The sequence below is a fragment of the Bubalus bubalis genome, chromosome 21, assembly GCF_019923935.1.
Source record: "Bubalus bubalis isolate 160015118507 breed Murrah chromosome 21, NDDB_SH_1, whole genome shotgun sequence".
In the NCBI taxonomy this organism is placed as follows: Eukaryota; Metazoa; Chordata; class Mammalia; order Artiodactyla; family Bovidae; genus Bubalus; species Bubalus bubalis.
In genome coordinates this window covers 5760985-5780190 of record NC_059177.1, presented here as the reverse complement: position 1 = coordinate 5780190, position 19206 = coordinate 5760985, and the positions used below count along the sequence as shown (strand labels likewise).

Here is a 19206-nt window from a genome sequence, read left to right as displayed (position 1 = left end):
GGAAATGACAACTCACTCCAGTATTCTTGCCTGGAGAATCCCACGGACAGAGGAGCTACAGCCCATGGGGTCGCAAGAGTCAGACACAAGTGAGCAACTGAACCACCACCAGTGGTTAAGTGTCCTGGAGCCACTAAGCCCGCGTGCCACAGCTGCTGAGCCCCTCATGCTCTGGAGCCTGTGCAACACAACTCGAGTGTGTGTGCCAGAATGAAGACGCTGTGTGACACAACAAAGATCCTGCGTGCTGCAACTGAGACCAGATGCAGCCGAATACAAATACATTAAAAATAAATAAAGCGTTGAAATTTCCCACCATGGTTGCTGAGAGTGGAGTTGCCTTCCCTTTGCTCATCACTGACTTATTCCCTGCTTCTGCCTTCAGTACCTTCAGGATCTGCCCTCCCACCATGGATCAGAGAGTACTGCCAACAAGTGGCCCTATTGGAAGTTTCCCTCTGAGGTCATGCCAAGGTTTGGGGACACTGAAAGACCCACAAAACCATGTGGGTAGTTTTGCTTTTGTCTCTGTTTCAAGCACAGAAAACCTGGAGAGAGTAGATATGATTTTTGACTCTTTCTGGGCACAGCATTCTATTATTCAAGCATTTTTCATGGTTACACTGTTTTGGTGACAGACTCTGACATTGACTATCTTGAGAGCTTCAACAGCTCATGACTGTTGTGAATAAAGCTACAATGAGCATGGCAGTATAGACATACCGGAAAGACCCTATTTTGAATTAGATTTGTACCAGGAGTGGGATTTCTGGATCATACAATAGTTGCATGTTTAATTTTTGGAGAAACTGCCATACTGTTTTCCACAGAAGCTTTGCACCATTTTACATTCCTGCCAACAGTGAACATGGATTCCAGTTTTTCTGCATCCTCAACATCACTTGTTATTTTCCACTTTTTTCCTTGATAATGGCCATCCCAATGGGTGTGAGGTGATATCTCACTGTGGTTTTGACTTACATCTCTACTGAGTCATGTTTACTGAGCATCTTTTCATATGCTTGCTAGCTTGTCTTTGGAGAAATGTCAGTTCAAGTCCTTTGCCTGTTTTCCCGGGGAAGGAAGGGTTTCACTGTTTCATTTTACTTAATTCTTAATATAAAGGAAAATCAGCCAACATTCGGGTCAGAACTCTACCCTTTTGGCAATGGAACGGGGGTGGATGGGGTGGTAAGCAACTTCCTCGCCAAAGGGGATAGAAATCAAGCGTTTATCTGTGGTATGACTTTGTGACACTACCGTGATACAATGATCAAAACCCATACTGAATTTTGCAAGGCGTACCGAGGGTACAGCTGCATTAAATTTACGATGAACAGTTGTGAGCCGTGGTCCTTACACGCACATCACTGGGCGGGGTGCTAAGCCAGGTCTGGGGTACCTGCGGAACTTGGTTCGGGCAGGGCGGGAAGAGACGGCGGGGAGTCACCATTCCCAGGACCGCCGCCAGGGTGCGCGCGCGGGAGCTTCGCGCCCAGTCCGGCTGGTTTTACGGGGAGAAAAGGCCTCGCTTCAGCCCTGCTTCCCTTCCTGCCCCGCGCCATCCCCCAACCCCTTTATGAAACCGAGCTGTCTTCTTGTTTGGGGCTTGTGGGGTTTCCTTATGTAGTCTGGCCGTGAACCTCTTGTCAGAGAGACGACTTGCAAATATTCTCTTATTCCATCGATCGGCTTTTCACTTTGTCGATTTTTCGAGGACAGTTAACAGGTTTGGTCTAACTTTCCCAACCCTGAGAATCATTGGGCTTTTGTTCAAAAATACATATATTCCCAAGCCCTTTCTCAAAATTCTGATTCAGGAGATAAAAATCAGGAACCATGAATCTGTTTTGGTTTTGTTTTTGCTTTGCGGTGCTGCTTGCGGGGTCTTAGTTCCCCTACCAGGGAGGGAACCCCGCCCACTTACAGTGGACGCTCAGAGTCTTAACCGCCGGACCGCCGGGGAAGTCCCCGAATCTGTATTTTTACTAGGAACCTCGGGGGATTCTCGAATCTAGAAAGTTTGGAACATTCTAGATTCTGCTCTAATAGTGTTTTTCAGCTGGAGCTGAACAGGAGAATCAGACCTTTAGCAAGACTAAGGCCTCCTTCCTATTTGCGGAGTTTTGGAATTGATAGGCAATAATTAGTTCTCAATAGAGACCTGCTGGGATTTTAAGTATCTCCAGGAGACACTGATGCTGAGCCCTGGGAGGACCTCGTCCATCTGCACCTGGCCCAGGGACCCCAGCTCCTGGCACAGTCTGGCTCAGGGTGGGTCTCCTGTAGCCTCACTGCCTTGTTTTGAAAGTGATGCTTCCATTTCTGATATTGGACAGTGGTTCTTTTCCAGAGAGGTTGAGAGCTTTACAGAGAAATCTGACATTTGTGGTCAGAATTCCCTGTGATGGCATGGGGAAGTTGGAAAAAAACGGATTGTAGGTTTACTTCATAGGGGATCCAGTCAAGGTCTGCCTTTGGTGGCCAGCTCTGAATGCTTCCTTCTGCAGAGAAAAGTGGCACCGCAGATGGGACTATTTGCTGCCACAATTGCTCCAAAGAATGAGACTTTATCACTGTGTGGTCTTTTGTCTACAGTGGTCCTAACACAGCCCACTTGCCATTGCCCTGGGCCCTGGGAAGCAGACTCTCTATTCACCAGGAACTTTCTCAAAGGTCATTAAACCATTATTTACGTATTTGTTTATTTTTAACCTCGCTGGGTGGCTTGCGGGGTCTTAGTTCCCCAACCAGAAATTGAACCTGAGCTCTGACAGTGAAAGGGCCGAGTCCTAACCACTGGACCACCAGGGAATTCCCAGGACACGGTTATTTTTAAGCTCTTTCTACAGCATCCTGTTTGTGATTTGGATGTGTGTGCTTGTCGGTCTGAAAGCCAATACGGTGCAAGAAAAGCTAACTGGAGAATTCATAAATTAGTGTCCATTTATCCCTCAAACAAGCTAATAGAGGGAAGCTGATAAGAGACGAGAGTGTGAGGTTAAGAGTTCAGATCTGATTCTATTGCTTATTATTCATGGGCTTCTTGGGCATGACATCTAACCTGTCTGGGTCTCAGTTGGCTTATCTGTGAAATGGAGTTAATGGTATCCACTCAGGCTGTAAGAAGGTCAAATGAGGTAAGACAGAAAAGCTATTTGGTAACCTTGGTATGTGAATAAATGTTAGCCTTTAAGAAGTGGTCGTTATTAGTTACTGTTGTGGTTATGAGCTGTTGTGAGTATCAGTGGGCGTTGGTACTTCAGAGCAGCAAACTTTTTGCCTTTGCCGTGCCTGCCAAAGGGCAGGAGAGCATATAGCCGTAAGGATGTGGAATATTTTTGTGGACACTTTCCATCCTTATGTATTACCTAAATTATTCCAAAACACCAGCAGCCTCTCACTGGGTGCTTATTGGGTTCCACAGTTGTTTTTTTTTTCCTTTAGGTCTTTCAGTTGACTTAGTTCCTTCCAGTTTCTCACCAGCTATACCCAAACCAAATAGAGGCCTTACCGTCATCATTTGTCTGTAACTAGAAATTATTCACGCTAAGGTGCTGACACTCTTTGCTCCTAGCTAAATTTTAAACCTGTCTATTTCTATGAATGATCTCAAAGCCAGTTTTCCTGATTACTTTGGTAGTATTCTTTCAGTAAATAGGAAGTCTTTGGGGGAATTTTAGTGTGAAACCATGTGACTTGGAGATTGAAGGCAGGCGCTTCAGGGAATGGGATCCAAGGCACAAGAAAATAAGTCATGGGGAGAAGATTGAGAACCTCTGACATTAATGGACGTGGCAGTCATGTGGATATAAGAGACAGGAAGACTTCATCGAGTGCCTACTGCATATTAAGACTGTGCTAGAAGTTTCTTTCAGTTTCTCATTTGATGCTCATATCCATCCTGCGGGAGGGGCCTCATTTCCATCTTATACAAGAGTCCAGAGACATAAGGTGCCTTTATCAAGGTCACACAGCCTGCGTGACTGGTTTGGTTCCAAAGCCCACATGGGTTCTCTTCTGTCAGTTAGGCTCAGTGGAAAAAATACAGTGACACCAAGTAGAGCTGGGATATTGGAAAACTATTAAAGAGAGAAGAAAAACACAAAAGTTATTGTTTAATAAAATGGTGCTATCAAGAGTCATTCATGTCCCATCTATGCCTAATTATCACATAGCACGATAATGATTATGATTAGATGTCTGACAGCTGAAGTTGGCTGTCCATTTTATTCGATCAGAACAGAAAGCATAACACATATAGGTTTCCTCTTCATTGTTTCTTGCCCACACAGCATGTCGCTTGTTCATGACTTCAGTAAATCACAAGTGACGTTGATCAGCAGTTTTAGACCAGCCCTGTAAGAACAAAGAGAGTCATATCCAGCCTTTGCATCAGTCTCAACAAAGAACAGACCGTTAATTTGCTAATTATTTCTCCCTGCCATGTACAGGTAGCATTAGGAAAAATAAACACACTGAAACTTCAGTGACTCAGAGTTCCTGCTTTTGTTGTTGAATTTGCTTAGTATTTTTTTTTTTTTGGTTACATTTTATGATTATGGTGGGTGCCTTTGTCCACAGTGAATGAGAAAATTAACTAATTGTTCTTGGGGAGGGAGGAGAGATTGCTTAACTGCAAAGAGGATTGGGTTGGAGGGATGCAGCTGGAGGAAGAAGAGGGCAGTGAAGTAGGATTCAGGGAATCTCACTCTGTCACGGCCTGCTGTGTACCTCTAACCTTTGTGTGTTTTCTCATCCTTAAAATGAGGATAATAATAATATTGGCCTTATATGGGATGTCTGAGACACCAAAGGCAAATGTGGAGACAGGAATGCTGAGTGCAGGTCATTGAATTCGGACGTGATCTACGGGAGCACAGCGAGGGAGTTGGTGAGTAGGTTACAGCTGCGGACATTGGGGTCTATGCCGCTAGGACTGTTGGGTAACAAATTACTCCGCAATTTAATGGCTTAAGCAAGAACTATTTATTATACTTACATTTCCTGTAGCTGAGGGATTCAGAACTGGCTTATCTGGGCAGCTCTGGCTCAAGACCTCTGGTAAGATTTTAGTCAAGATGGTGGTCGGAGCAGCAGCATCTGAAGGCTGGAAGGGGTGCAGGATCCGTCTCCAAGGAGGCTCCACCACGCAGCTGGTGCGCGGGCGCTGGTTGTCGGTGGCACGCCTCGTCCCTCGCTGTGCGGGCCTCCCCGCGAGCTGCCTGTGTTCTCACGACATGGCTCTGGCTTTCCCTAGAGGCCGCGTTTTCACCACCTCAGCTGGGAAGTCTCATCATGTTCTAGTCATTAGGCGTGTCGCTAAATGTTTCTTGCACTTGAGGGCAGGGGAATTGGGCTTCACCTTTTTAAAGACTGAAGTTCAAAGAATTTTTTGACATATTTTAGGACTGCCACTTACTCCGTGTGACTCTTATGGAATACACTTTAGAATTTTCCTTTTTCCTGAGAATGGAAGAAGCTGAGCTGTTTATCTTCCGACTCCCACCCCTATGGGTTGAAGATCTGGTTGGTGATCTGAGGGCAGGAATGGGTGAGAGTAGGGAGGAAGGTAGTTCTCCTGTTCTGAATGGTGCTTAATAGACATTCCCTGGGGCTCCAGGGGGTGCTGAGTGGTACCACTGACAGGATGTACCACCCCAGACTGAGTGCTGCCCCCAGGCAGAGCCCTGGGCCCCCTCAGCACGGGCCAGGGCAGGGCCCTGAGTTCAGTGTAAAGCTCAGTCAGAACCTAGCTCTTACCTAATTATTTCCACTTAACCATGACTAGAAAAACCTGCCTTTTTTGCTGTCATCTTTTTCAGCTGAAAACGAGAATGAGGCACTTATTCTTTTTCTTAAGCTGCCCTTGCTTGGACTAGCAAAGGATTTCCAAATACCACGTATATTGGAGATTTGTTGTAAAATATGCACATACACTTGCATCCATAGAGACAAATAGCACCTCTCTCTGCTCTGCTATTTCTAGCGCTAACCTTCATTTATGATGCCATATTTATGTAATTACAGTGCTGCAGTTGTAGATCATGATTTCAAAACACAATCCTAATCACCATCGGAAGAAATGGGGAAGAGGAAAAACATACACAAAGCAATTAAAAAGTCCTTGTGAATGAATTTTCCCAGTGCCTCCTGTTCTCGGGTCATGGGATGCTCTACCTCCAGATGCATATGTGTATATGTGTATATGTTTACATTTCTGCTCTTAGTATATACCTGGCCAGGGTATATATACCCAGTGAAATGACTTATCCCTTGGAGATTGCCATCCATCTGCTTGATTAGATTTTTCTGTTCATTTATCTGTGGTCTTTAAAAAAAAAAAAATTATTTGGCTGCACCAGGTCTTAGTTGTGGCTTGCGAGATCTAGTTCCTTGACCAGGGACCGAACCCTGGCCCCCTGCATTGGGAGTGTGATGTCTTAGCCAGTGGACCACCAGAGACATCCCAGTCATCTGTGGTCTTAATGGTCAGGGGATCTTGGCCACAGTGTATTTTTTATGACACATGTATCCCTGCTTCCCCAGTGGCTCAGTGGTAAAGAATCTGCCTGCCAATGCAGGAGACACGGGTTTGATCCTTGGGTCAGGAAGATCCTCTGGAGAAGGAAATGGCAACCCACTCCAGTATTCTTGCCTGAGGAATCCCATGGACAGAGGAGCCTGGTGGACTACAGTCCATAGGGTTGCAAAGAGTTGGATACAACTGAGCAATTAAACAACAACAATCCCTGCTTTATACTCCTTCCTGCTGACGACACTTTTTATACATTCAGTTTGGCTCAGTTCAGTTGCTCAGCTGTGTTCGACTCTTTGCAACCCCATTGACTGCAGCACGCTAGGCTTCCCTATCCATCACCAACTCCTGGAGCTTGCTCAGACTCATGTCCATCAAGTCGGTGATGCCATTCAACCATCTCATACATTAATTCCTTAGTAATATTTTAAAGTTGTTTCTCTATGCTTGAAAAATAATTTCCCACTTCCAGAATCCACGTGTCCCTCTATGCCTGTTTCCCAGTCCCCCTCCCACTTTATCCTTCTGCAACACCCCTCCATCCCCATCGGTGCTGCTGCTGCTAAGTCACTTCAGTCGTGTCCGACTCTGTGCGACCGCATAGACGGCAGCCCACCAGGCTCTGCCATCCCTGGGATTCTCCAGGCAAGAACACTGGCGTGCGTTGCCATTTCCTTCTCCAATGTGAGAAAGTGAAGTCGCTCAGTCATGTCTGACTCTTCGAGACTCCATGGACTGCAGCCTACCAGGCTCTTCCGTCCATGGGATTCTCCAGGCAAGAGTACTGGAGTGGGGTGCCATTGCCTTCTCCAGGCCCCATTGGTGAGATGCCAGCTAATTGAAAAGCATCCTATTTTGTCTGCGGGGTCCCCTTGCCAGCTGGAAGCTCAGGGCTCTGTGTTGCTTTGTGTTGAGGACACCGCCTGTCCGGCTTGCTGCATTCTGTGAACCTACTGAAACACTAGGCAAGTCCCTTTGCAGTGCCTGCTGCTGCTGCTAAGTCGTTTCAGTCGTGTCCGACTCTGTGCGACCCCATAGACGGCAGCCCACTAGGCTCCGCCATCACTGGGACTCTCCAGGCAAGAACACTGGAGTGGGTTGCCATTTCCTTCTCCAATGCCTGAAAGTGAAAAGTGAAAGTGAAGTCGTTCAGTCGTGTTCGACTCTTAGCAACCCCATGGACTGCAGCCTACCAGGCTCCTCCATCCATGGAATTTTCCAGGCAAGAGTACTGGAGTGGGGTGCCATCACCTGCTCTGTTGCAGTGCCTAGAAAACCCAATTCTTTTCTCTGCCATTTCTGGCTTATGTGTAGCGAAAGCACAGTATGCTCTGCCAAATCTTAAAACCTTAAAGCAGTTTATATATCCCATTTGGAGACTGCCTTTTTCTTCCAGAAAGTTCCCTGTGGCTATATCACATGAAATCTCACCCTGAATTACGTATTTGGACGCATAAATGAAAGTATTCCTTTAGTATGTTACAACTTGTGGGATTGGAGAAGACGACTTTGGGGGAAAGTGACTACTTAAATTATTATTAATTTTTTATGGCTGGGACTTCAAACAGTAGTTACTCATTACTTTGAATCAAAAGCTCTCACCGAGTCCATAAGATCAAGTGTTTTTTCCATCTGTCTACCATCAACACCCCCAGCCTGTTGTCCCTGACGATTGTGAGGGGCAAAGAGGAGACTTTAGGAAGGAGCGGTGGTGGGGGAGTGAGCCTGCAGTCCAGTCCTTTCTATTTCTTCATTAAAGTGCTGCTGCGCAAGTCCACAGGCATCGCAACAGACGGGTCTCCTACAGCCAGCACTTCCTTTGGGTCAGCACGGAGGTACGAGGGTATGTCACCTTTAGCCAGCTTTCATTCTGCCAGCTTTAACATTTCATTCTTGATAGCTACTTTATAGCTCTAGGGTGCCGTTTAATGGTTGCTGGAGGGAGATCTGTTGTTTAAAAGATGGGTTGGGAGAGGGAGTGTACCTTTTGGTCTGTGTCATTCATGACTGACTTCAAACCCAGAAAACAAATTAATTCTAGGAAATTAATTCAGTCTCTTAATTGAAGCAATAGCCTATTTTCAAGTAATTTAAAAAATGAGATATGAATTTCTTTATGTAGATGGCTTTTACTGACCTAAGGCAAGGAGACCTGCTTTCCTAGGAATTCCTTTCCTCCTGCTGTACCTTCATTGGCTTCTGAAACCTTACTCTTGTTTAACTGCTGGCTGAAGATCTTCTGTCTCCTGTTTCCTCCATCACTGATAGCATTTTCTCTCATCTGTGACGCCTGCGCACACTCTAATAAATTAAGTACCTGGGATTGCTGTGTTAAAGGTATGGGGGTGGGATCCAGTGAAGTATAGCAAATTATTTTTATCTCCTGCTCCCTGTTGAGCAGCAGTTGTTACTCTATTATCTATGTTTTGAATCTAGTTCTTTGATCCTCAAAGCCTAAAAGTAGCTTCTGTGCACAGTTTTATGGTCTTGGGGGTGCCAGCGACAGCTATAAATTCTTTGGTTGAGCCATATCTACTTTCCACATCCTGAAAATACGTTCAGCTCTGTTTCCCCCCCACCCCCCACACATACATATCGTGGCCGACAGTGACATTACTTCCACATCCTTTTCTGTTTCCCTTCTTCACAAACCCACTACAGAATTGACGGCCTGAATGAACAGCAAAGGAAGCATTGCCTAGCATCCACACTGTGTCGACCTTCTTTCTTCTTTAGCTGGTGATGGCTGAGTGTTGGCATCCTGGGAGGTTTGCAAGAGCCAGCCTCTCTTCCTCTGAGGCTACAGATAGATTCTATGGAGGGGAGAGTGCCATGGTGGAAAACTTAAGTGTTCAGGTGTTCTGTCTGGGTACTTTGAGACCACAAGGAAAGGCCTTGGTGTCATTATGCCTGCATGTGACAAGATGGTCAGCATGTCTTTATGATCTTGTTCTGGAGTGGGAGAAACCAGGGAATTGGAACCATGCATTTACATCAGCCATAAAGGCAGCTGTAACCATTGCACTTTGGTGTGTTTATGCGCAGAAGAGAGGAGATAGGAGGAGGAAGAGAGAATTGGAGGAGGTGGGTGAAGGTGTGGCTTGTGCTCAGAACAGATGGGCAAATATGAAGCAACTGATTTTCTTCTGTCTGCTTCCTTCTCCTACTGTTGGCTTGGTTTCTCCTCATTCTGGTTTGGTCATGATTCCTCGGGGCCTCTAGAGCTATCTCATGCCCTGCCTCGACCTACACTTTCTGCATTGTCTTACCCACATCCCGTTTCAAACTCCCAAGGAAGAGAGCCCAATGGGCCTAGCTTATCGTTTCACCTGTGTCCACCCCAGAGGCTGGGATTTGGCTGCTCTGGTGTTCGGTCTGCAGCCCTGGCTGTGGCTGGAATGGGAGGGCCACGTGCTGGAGGACAGACTCATGTTCTGCATAGGCTGTGGTTAGGCACCTCCTGTGGAAATGGGCTGGAGGCCTTCCACATGGCAGGCACCCCCTACTCATGTCTGTGACGGATTGTGTACCCTGCAAAGTATGTGACCAAAGAGCCCACAGACAAAGGATTGTAGCACATGACCATCAAAGGGTGCTGGTTTTCCATACTTTTGGTTCGAAAGAAAAAGCCTTCCACGTGAAAGTCTGCATGCAGTAGGAAACCACCACACCCACTACAAACAAAAAGGCCTGGAGAGTGATTTTTATATGGAAACATTTATCAGTTCAGTTCAGTTGCTCTGCTGCTGCTGCTAAGTCACTTCAGTCGTGTCCGACTCTGTGCGACCCCGTAGACGGCAGCCCACCAGGCTCCCCCGTCCCTGGGATTCTCCAGGCAAGAACACTGGAGTGGATTGCCATTTCCTTCTCCAATGCAGGAAAGTGAAAAGTGAAAGTGAAGTCGCTCAGTCGTGTCTGACCCTTAGCATGGACTGCAGCCTACCAGGCTCCTTTGTCCATGGGATTTTCCAGGCAAGAGTACTCAGTTGTGTCCAACTCTTTGTGACCCCATGGAGTGCAGGAGGCCAGGCCTCCCTGTTCATCACCAACTCCTGGAGTTTACCCAACTCATGTCTGTTGAGTTGGTGATGCCATCCAACCATCTCATCCTCTATCATCCCCTTCTTTTCCTGCCTTCAATCTTTCCCAGCATCAGCGTCTTTTCAAATGAGTTAGTTCTTCACATCAGGTGGACAAAGGATTGGAGTTTCAGTTCCAACATCAGTCCTTCCAATGAACACCCAGGACTGATCTCCTTTAGGATGGACTGATTGGATCTCCTTGCAGACCAAGGGACTCTCAAGAGTCTTTTCCAACACCACAGTTCAAATGCATCTTCTGTGCTCAGCTTTCTTTATAGTCCGACTCTCACATTCATACGTGACTGCTGGAAAAACCATAGCCTTGATTAGATGGACCTTTGTTGGCAAAGTAATGTCTCTGCTTTTTAATATGCTGTCTAAGTTGGTCATAGCTTTTCTTCCAAGGACAAGTGTCTTTTAATTTCATGGCTGCAGTCACCATCTTCAGGGATTTTGGAGCCCCCAAAATAAAGTGTGCCACTGTTCCCACTGTTTCCCCATCTATTTGCCATGAAGTGATGGGACGGGACCAGATGCCATGATCTTCGTTTTCTGAATGTTGAGCTTTAAGCCAACTTTTTCACTTTCCTCTTTCACTTTCATCAAGAAGCTCTTCAGTTCTTCTTCACTTTCTGCCATAAAGGGTGGTGTCATCTGCATATCTGAGGTTATTGATATTTCTCCCAGCAATCTTGATTTCAGCTTGTGCTTCTTCCAGTCCAGCGTTTCTCATGATGTACTCTGCATTTAAGTTAAATAAGCAGGGTGACAATATACAGCCTTGACATACTCCTTTTCCTATTTGGAACCAGTCTGTTGTTCCATGTCCAGTTCTAACTGTTGCTTCCTCACCTGCATATAGATTTCTCAGGAGGCAGGTCAGGTGGTCTGGTATTCCCATCTCTTTTAGAATTTTCCACAATTTATTGTGATCCACACAGTCAAAGGCTTTGGCATAGTCAATAAAACAGAAATAGATGTTTTTTTTTGTAACTCTCTTGCTTTTTCAGTGATCCAGTGGATGTTGACAATTTGACCTCTGGTTCCTCTGCCTTTTCTAAAACCAGCTTGAACATCTGGAAGTTCATGGTTCATGTACTGCTGAAGCCTGGCTTGGAGAATTTTGAGCCTTACTTTACTAGTGTGTGAGATGAGTGCAGTTGTGCGGGAGTTTGAGCTTTCTTTGGCATTGCCTTTCTTTGGGACTGGAATGAAAACTGACCTTTTCCAGTCCTGTGGCCACTGCTGAGTTTTCCAAATTTGCTGGCATATTGAGTGCAGCACTTTCACAGCATCATCTTTCAGAATTTGAAGTAGCTGAACTGGAATTCCATCACCTCCACTAGCTTTGTTCGTAGTGATGCTTCCTAAGGCCCACTTGACTTCACATTCCAGGATGTGTGGCTCCAGGTGAGTGATCACACCATCGTGATCATCTGGGTCGTGAAGATCTTTTTTGTATAGTTCTTCTGTGTATTCTTGCCCCCTCTTCTTAATATCTTCTTCTTCTATTAGGTTTATACCATTTCTGTCCTTTATTAGGGTCCATCTTTGCATGAAATGTTCCCTTGGTATCTCTAATTTTCTTGAAGAGATCTCTAGTCTTTCCCATTGTATTGTTTTCCTCTATTTCTTTACCCTGATCGTTGTGGAAGGCTTTCTTATCTCTCCTTGCTGTTCTTTGGAACTCTGCATTCAAATGTGTATATCTTTCCTTTTCTCTGTTTTTTGCTTCTCTTCTTTTCACAGCTATTTGTAAGGCCTCCTCAGAGAGCCATTTTGCTTTTTTGCATTTCTTTTCCATGGGGATGGTCTTGGTCCCTATCTCCTGTACATTGTCATGAACCTCCGTCCATAGATCTTCAGGCACTCTATCAGATCTAGGCCCTTAAATCTATTTCTCACTTCCACTGTATAATCATAAGGGATTTGATTTAGGTCATACCTGAATGGTCTAGTGGTTTACCCTACTTTCTTCAATTTCAGTCTGAATTTGGCAATAAGGAGTTCGTGATCTGAGCCACAGTCAGCTCCCGGTCTTGTTTTTGCTGACTTTATAGAGCTTCTTCATCTTTGGCTGCAAAGAATATAATCAGCCAGATTTCGGTGTTGACCATTTGGTGATGTCCATGTGTAGAGTCTTCTCTTGTGTTGTTGAAAGAGGGTGTTTGCTCTGATCAGTATGTTCTCTTGGCAAAATTCTGAGTCTTTGCCCTGTTTCATTCTGTACTCCAAGGCCAAATTTGCCTGTTACTTCAGGTGTTTCTTGACTTCTTACTTTTGCGTTCCAGTCCCCTATAATGAAAAGAATATCTTTTTTGAGTGTTCTAAAAGGTCCTGTAGGTCTTCCTAGAACTATTCAACTTCAGCTTATTCAGCATTACTGGTTGGGGCATAGCCTTGGATTACTATGATCTTGAATGGTTTGCCTTGGAAACGAACAGAGATCATTCTGTCATTTTTGAGATTACATCCAAGTACTGCATTTTGGACTCTTTTGTTGACTATGATGGCTATTCATAGTATAATTTTTGTATGGAAACATTTATAAACAGTCATTTGTGCCCTTAGAGAATGGATGGAAGATCAAAGATGGAATAAAGGCACAAAGAACTTTTCTTTTCCTTTTTCTGCTTGAGAAAACTCACCCAAGGGCTAGGGATTTTTAATTTTCTGTTGTTCTGAGATATGAAGGCCAATGTATGTAATCCAGAAGGTGCAGGAGGCTTGCTTGCCCCTGGAGGTCCCTGTGTGTTTGTTTTTAGCCCCTAAATTCCATGGTGCATGGAGCTTGAAATCCCAGATTTCTGCTGCATCATAGGGTGGGGATCCAAGTGGGATGGGTTTTCTTTGCTACTTGGGTTCTCATTCCTTGCAACTTCCATTGCGCTGTAGGGTGCCCACTGGAACATGAAACTGCCCTTTGGGGAGGGTCTCCAGGGGGGCATGGGATGGGTGTCATCATAAAGCGTGATGTCATTGCCATTGCCACCTCTTGGGCCTTCCTCCCTTTCTCCCCGCCCTGCTCCTCACCGCTCCCTCCCAGATTTCTTCAAATGGCAGGAGGGCTTCCATTTCTCTTTTTGTCTGTCCTGCAGAATAACTCAAAAGTCTGTCGAGATTTCCTCTCTCTGGTTTGTTGCCTCAATCTTATTTTAAAAATCGAAACAAAATTGAGGGATCTCCACCTGGTGGTCTCTGCTTATAAAAAAGGCAGTTGAGGTTATAACTATCATACAGGTAACAAATAAGGTATGTTGTACTTTGTAATTTAAAAAACCCCACCGAAGTGTGAGATTAGAACCGTTATCTCTTTTTTGTCAATGAGAAAATTTGAGCACCGAGGTTAAGAGACTTGAGTTCACTATACAATCAGCTTGGCAGCTTCAATTCCAACATGAGGGCTGTAAATCCAGTAGATTCATGAAATGTCCTAGGCTTCACACACCTGCATTTCAGCAAGACTGTCTATTTGTTAACACATCCTTGGTGAAGCTGTCTATTTGTTAACACATCCTTGGTGGAGCAGGTGGATCTATATTCCTGCACAACTGGGTGGATCTCTTTCTGGATGAATAGTCATTGCCAGACATTGCTAATTAGTGAATCATGATCAAATGAAAAAAATTAGCATACACTTTTGACACTTGGTGGTATGTAAGTGCTCACATCCCCTCCCGAGAGCACGTGACTCCATCTGGGACACAGCCTGCCCTCCACTGTGAGCAGCTTTGGTGGAATCTTTCTGTGACAGATGCTGAAGGGGCTTGTCAGCCAGATCCTTCCTCCTACTTTCTGGTCCAGCCAGGAGCTGGTCACAGTGCCTGAGCTCAGCCAAGAGGACCTTTCACTAGTTCTTCACATCTTGAGTAGAGTGACATAGATAAAGAAATGGTGGTTAGAGCCGCAAGACAGCCATGTTCCTGATTTTGGCACTGCCAGCTTCCATTGCTCCCAGACATGATTCTTCGATTTCCTTTTAATCCATGGTGGTGATGGTTGAGTCACCAAGTTGTGTCTGACTCTTGTGACCCCATGGGCTATATAGCCCATCAGGCTCCTCTGTCCATAGGATTTCCCTGGAAGAAATACATGAATACTGGAGTGGATTGCCATTTCCTTCTCCAGGTTGTCTTCCCAACCCAGGGATTGAACCCAGGTCTCCTGCATTGCAGGTGGTCTCTTTACAAACTGAGCCACCAGGGAACCCATTTTAAAATCCATCTCTTTTGCCTAATTTCCAAGAATGTCTTTCTGTTCACTGAGCCAAAGGACCTACAGCAGAACAGATTTCTCTAGTGTGTGTCACACTCTGTCCATGTCTGTTTGCCTTCTTTTTATTATTTTTCAATGACTAGGATAAAAATACAGATAATACTAGGGTCCAGAATGATCACAACAAATAGAAATGTTGAATTAATAGGTGAAGTTTTACTATTAAGGTTGCTTGCAGTTTGGCATTTTAGATACTAAAATCTAGTTACTCACCAGCTTAGGTAAGTGGGAGGCTCATGTGTTAGAGAGATAATAAAAGTCTCTTTTTAAGACCTAGCTATTGAAATGCTCCGAGGCAGGTATTGTTATCCCATAGCGAAGGAAATCAAGACTGTGGTTCCTCAGCTGACATGTGATGGCTGTAGAATTCAAGCTCAAATTCTGGCTTTTCCTGTTGTGTTACAGTTAGTAGCCAAAGCTGTAATCAGAGGGGATTGTGCCAGAGACCAGGACCAGTGAGGGCAGCTCTGGGTCCAAAGGCTGTGGTAGTTTCAGCAGATGTGGGCCCCAGGGATGTTTTAACCCAGGAGCTGAGGCAAAGAATCCCACAGGGGACAATTAAAATCAAGGTTATGTTCATGCATTGCAAGACTCAACATAGCAAAGATGTCAGTTTTCCCAGAATTGATTTATAGGTTGAATGCAAATCTTATCAAAATCCCAGCATGGCTTTTAATACACACAGACAGGCTTATTTAAAAATTTACATGAAAATGCACATGACTTAGAATAACTAAAATATTTTGGAAAAAAAGAATACAGCGGGAGTAGTCATGCTACCTGCTTCATGGATCACAGCCTTGTCATGGCAAAGGGGCTTGTGTAACTCAATGAAGTTATGAGCCATGCTGTGCAGGGCCACCCAAGATGGATGGGTCATAGTGAAGAGTTCTGACAAAATGTGGTCCACTAGAGGAGGAAATGGCAACCCACTGCAGTATCCTTGCCTTGAGACCCCCATGAACAGTATGAAAAGGCGAAAAGATATGATACCAGAAGATGAGCACCCCCGCCTCCCCAGATCAGAAGGTGTCTGGTATGCTAGTGGGGAAGAGCAGAGGGCAATTACTAATAGCTTTAGAAAGTGACTGGGTCAAAGCAGAAATGATGCTCAGTTGTGGATGTGACTGGTGGTGAAAGTAACATCTGATGCTGTAAAGAATCATATTGCATAGGAACCTGGAATGTTAGGTCCATGAATCAAGATAAATTGGAAGTGGTCAAGCAGGAGATGGCAAGAGTGAAGGTCAGTATCTTAGGGGTCAGTATCTTAGGAGTCAGTGAACTAAAATGGACAGGATTGGGCGAATTTAATTCAGATGACTATTACATCTACCACTGAGGGCAAGAATCCCTTAGAAGAGATGGAGTAGCCATCATAGTCAACAAGAGTCCAAAATACAGTACTTGGGTGCAACCTCCAAAATGACAGAATGATCTCAGTTTCTGTCCAAGGCAAACCACTCAACATCACAGTAATCCAAGTCTGTGTACCAACCACTAATGCCAAAGAAGCTGAAATTGAATGGGTCTATGAAGACCTACAACACCTTTTTACTAACGCCAAAAAAAAAGATATCCTTTTCATCATGGAGGATTGAAATGCAAAATTAGGAAGTCAACAGGCAAGATTGGCCTTGGAGTACAAAATAAAGCAAAGGCTAGCAAAGTTTTGTCAAGCAAACACATTGGTCATAGCAAACACCCTTTTCCAACATTGCAAGAGGTGACTTTACATATGAATCTCACCAAATAGTCAGTATAGAAATCAGATTGATTATATTCTTTGTACTCAAAGATGGAGAAGCTCTGTACAGACAGCAAAAACAAGACTGGGAGCTGACTGTGGCTCAGATCATGAACTCCTTATTGCAAAATTCAGGCTTAAATTGAAGAAAGTAGGGAAAACCACTAGGCCATTCAGGTATGACCTAAATCAAATCCCTATGATTATTCAGTGGAGATGATGGATAGATTCATGGGATTAGATCTGGTAGACAAAGTGCCTGAAGAACTATGGACAGAGATTTGTACCATTGTACAAGAGGCAGTGACCAAAACCATCTTAAATGAAAAGGAAACACAAGAAGTCAAAGTGGTTGCCTGAGGAGGTGTTACAAATAGCTGAGGAAAGAAGAGAAGCAACAGGCAAAGGAAAAAGGCAGATATACCCAACTGAATGCAGAGTTCCAGAGAACAGCAAGGAGAGATAAGGCCTTCTTAAATGAACAATGCAAAGAAATATAGGGAAATAATAGGATGGGAAAGACTAGAAATCTCTTTAAGAAAATTGGAGCTATCAAGGGAGCATTTCATGCAAGGAAGGGCATGATAAAGGACAGAAACAGTCAGGACCTAACAGAAGCAGAAGATATTAAGAAGAGGTGGAAAGAATACACAGAAGAACTATACAAAAAAGATCTTCGTGACCCAGATAATCAGGATGGTGTGATCACTCACCTAGAGTCAGACGTCCTGGAATGCAAAGTCAAGTGAGCCTTAGGAAGCATTACTATGAACAAATCTAGTGGAGGTGATGGAATTCCAGTTGCGCTATTTCAAATCCTAAAAGATGATGCTGTAAAAGTGCTGTACTCAATATGTTAGCAAATTTGGAAAACTCAACAGTGGCCACAGGACTGGAAAAGGTCAGTTCTAATCCCAAAGAAGGACAGTGCCAAAGAATGTTCAAACTACTGTACATTTGCACTCATTTCACACACTAGCAAGGGTGTCCTCAAAATTCTTTAAGCTAGGCTTCAGCACTATGTGAACTGTGAAATTCAGATGTACAAGCTGGGTTTTGAAGAGGCAGAGGAACCAGGGATCAAATTGCCAACATTTGTTGGATCATGGAGAAAGCAAGGGAGTTGTAGAAAAACATCTACTTCTGCTTCATTGACTCTGCTAAAGCCTTTGACTGTGTGGATCACAGCAAACTGGAAAATTCTTCAAGAGATGGAAGTACTAGATCACCTTACCTGACTCCTGAGAAACCTGTATGTGGGTTAAGACGCAAGTTAGAACTGGACTTGAAACAACTGAGTGCTTCCAAATTGGGAAAGGAGTATGTCAAGGCTGTATATGGTCTCTGTGCTTATCTAATTTATATGCAGAGTACATCATGTGAGATGCCTGGCTGGATGAATCACAAGCTGAAACAAGATTGCCAGGAGACATATCAACAACCTCATATATGCAGATGATACCACTCTAATGGCAGAAAGTTAAAAGGACCTAAAGAGCCTCTTGATGAGGGTGAAAAAGCTGGCTTGAAATTCAACATTCAGAAAACTAAGATCATGGCATCTTGTCCCATCACTGCATGGTAAATATAGGGGGAAAAGTGGAAGCAGTGACTTTTTCTTGGGCTCCAGAATCACTGCAGTCAATGACTGCAGCCATGAAATTAAAAGACTCTTTCTCCTTGGAAGGAAAGCTATGACAAACCCAGATAGCATATTTGAAAGCAGAGACATCACTTTGCCAATAAAAATCTGTATAGTCAAAGCTATGGTTTTTCCAGTAGTCATGTGGAGATGTGAGAATTGGACCCTAAAGAAGACTGAGTGCCAAAGGACCGATGCTTTCAAATTGTGGTGCTGGAGAAGACTCTTGATAATCTCTTGGACTGCAAGATCAAACCAGTCAATCCTAAATGAAATTAGCCCTGAATATTCATTGGAAGGACTGATGCTGAAGCTGAAACTCAAATCATTTGGCCATCTGATGCGAAGAGCCGACTCATTGGAAAAGACCCTGATGCTGGGAGAGATAGAAGGAAAAAGGTAAAGGGAGCAGCAAAGGATGACATGGTTAGATATTAATAGCTTCACTGACTCAATGGACATGAATTTGAGCAAACTCTGGGAGATAGTGGAAGACAGGTGCCTGAGGTGTTGCAGTCTATGGGGCCGCCAAGGGTCCGACATGACTTAGCGACTCAACAACAACAACAATAACAATCATGCTACCTGATGTTGAGGCTTGTTGTTTAGTTGCTAAGTCGTTTCTGATTCTTTTGAGGTCTCATGGACTGTAGCCCGCCAGACTCCCTTGTGTATGGGGTTTTTCAGACAAGAATACTGGAGTGGGTTGCCATTTCCTTTTCTAGGGGATCTTCTCATACAGGGATAGAACCTGCATCTCCTAGTTAGTAGGCAGATTGTTTACCACTGAGCCACCTGGGAAGCTGATATTAAAACTTACTATATAGCTGTAGTAGTCATCATGCAGTGTGGTGTCTGATGGACAGGATTGAATGGATAGTTTAATCAATTGAGCAGAACAGAGAAATCCTAGTTATAGACC

At 44.5% G+C, this 19206-nt stretch overlaps 1 protein-coding gene and 1 long non-coding RNA gene across 5 annotated transcripts in view; one reads left to right on the top strand and one right to left on the bottom strand.

The window, feature by feature from the left end:
* Positions 1–19206, top strand: part of GADL1 (glutamate decarboxylase like 1) — a 650110-nt gene that overhangs the window by 143453 nt on the left and 487451 nt on the right. For 2 of the 4 annotated variants that reach the window (XM_044934158.2, XM_044934157.2), the window contains exon 1: positions 4658–4894. The exons of the other annotated variants lie outside the window; for them this stretch is intronic. The gene's annotated coding sequence lies outside the window, so the exon portion shown is untranslated. Of the gene's footprint in view, positions 1–4657; positions 4895–19206 lie in introns of those variants that run through there. 4 annotated transcript variants of the gene reach the window in all.
* Positions 4190–6076, bottom strand: LOC123331045. Its single transcript, XR_006547490.2, has 2 exons — positions 5003–6076; positions 4190–4359 (listed from the first exon to the last, which is right to left on the bottom strand). It is a non-coding gene; the product is annotated as an uncharacterized LOC123331045 (long non-coding RNA).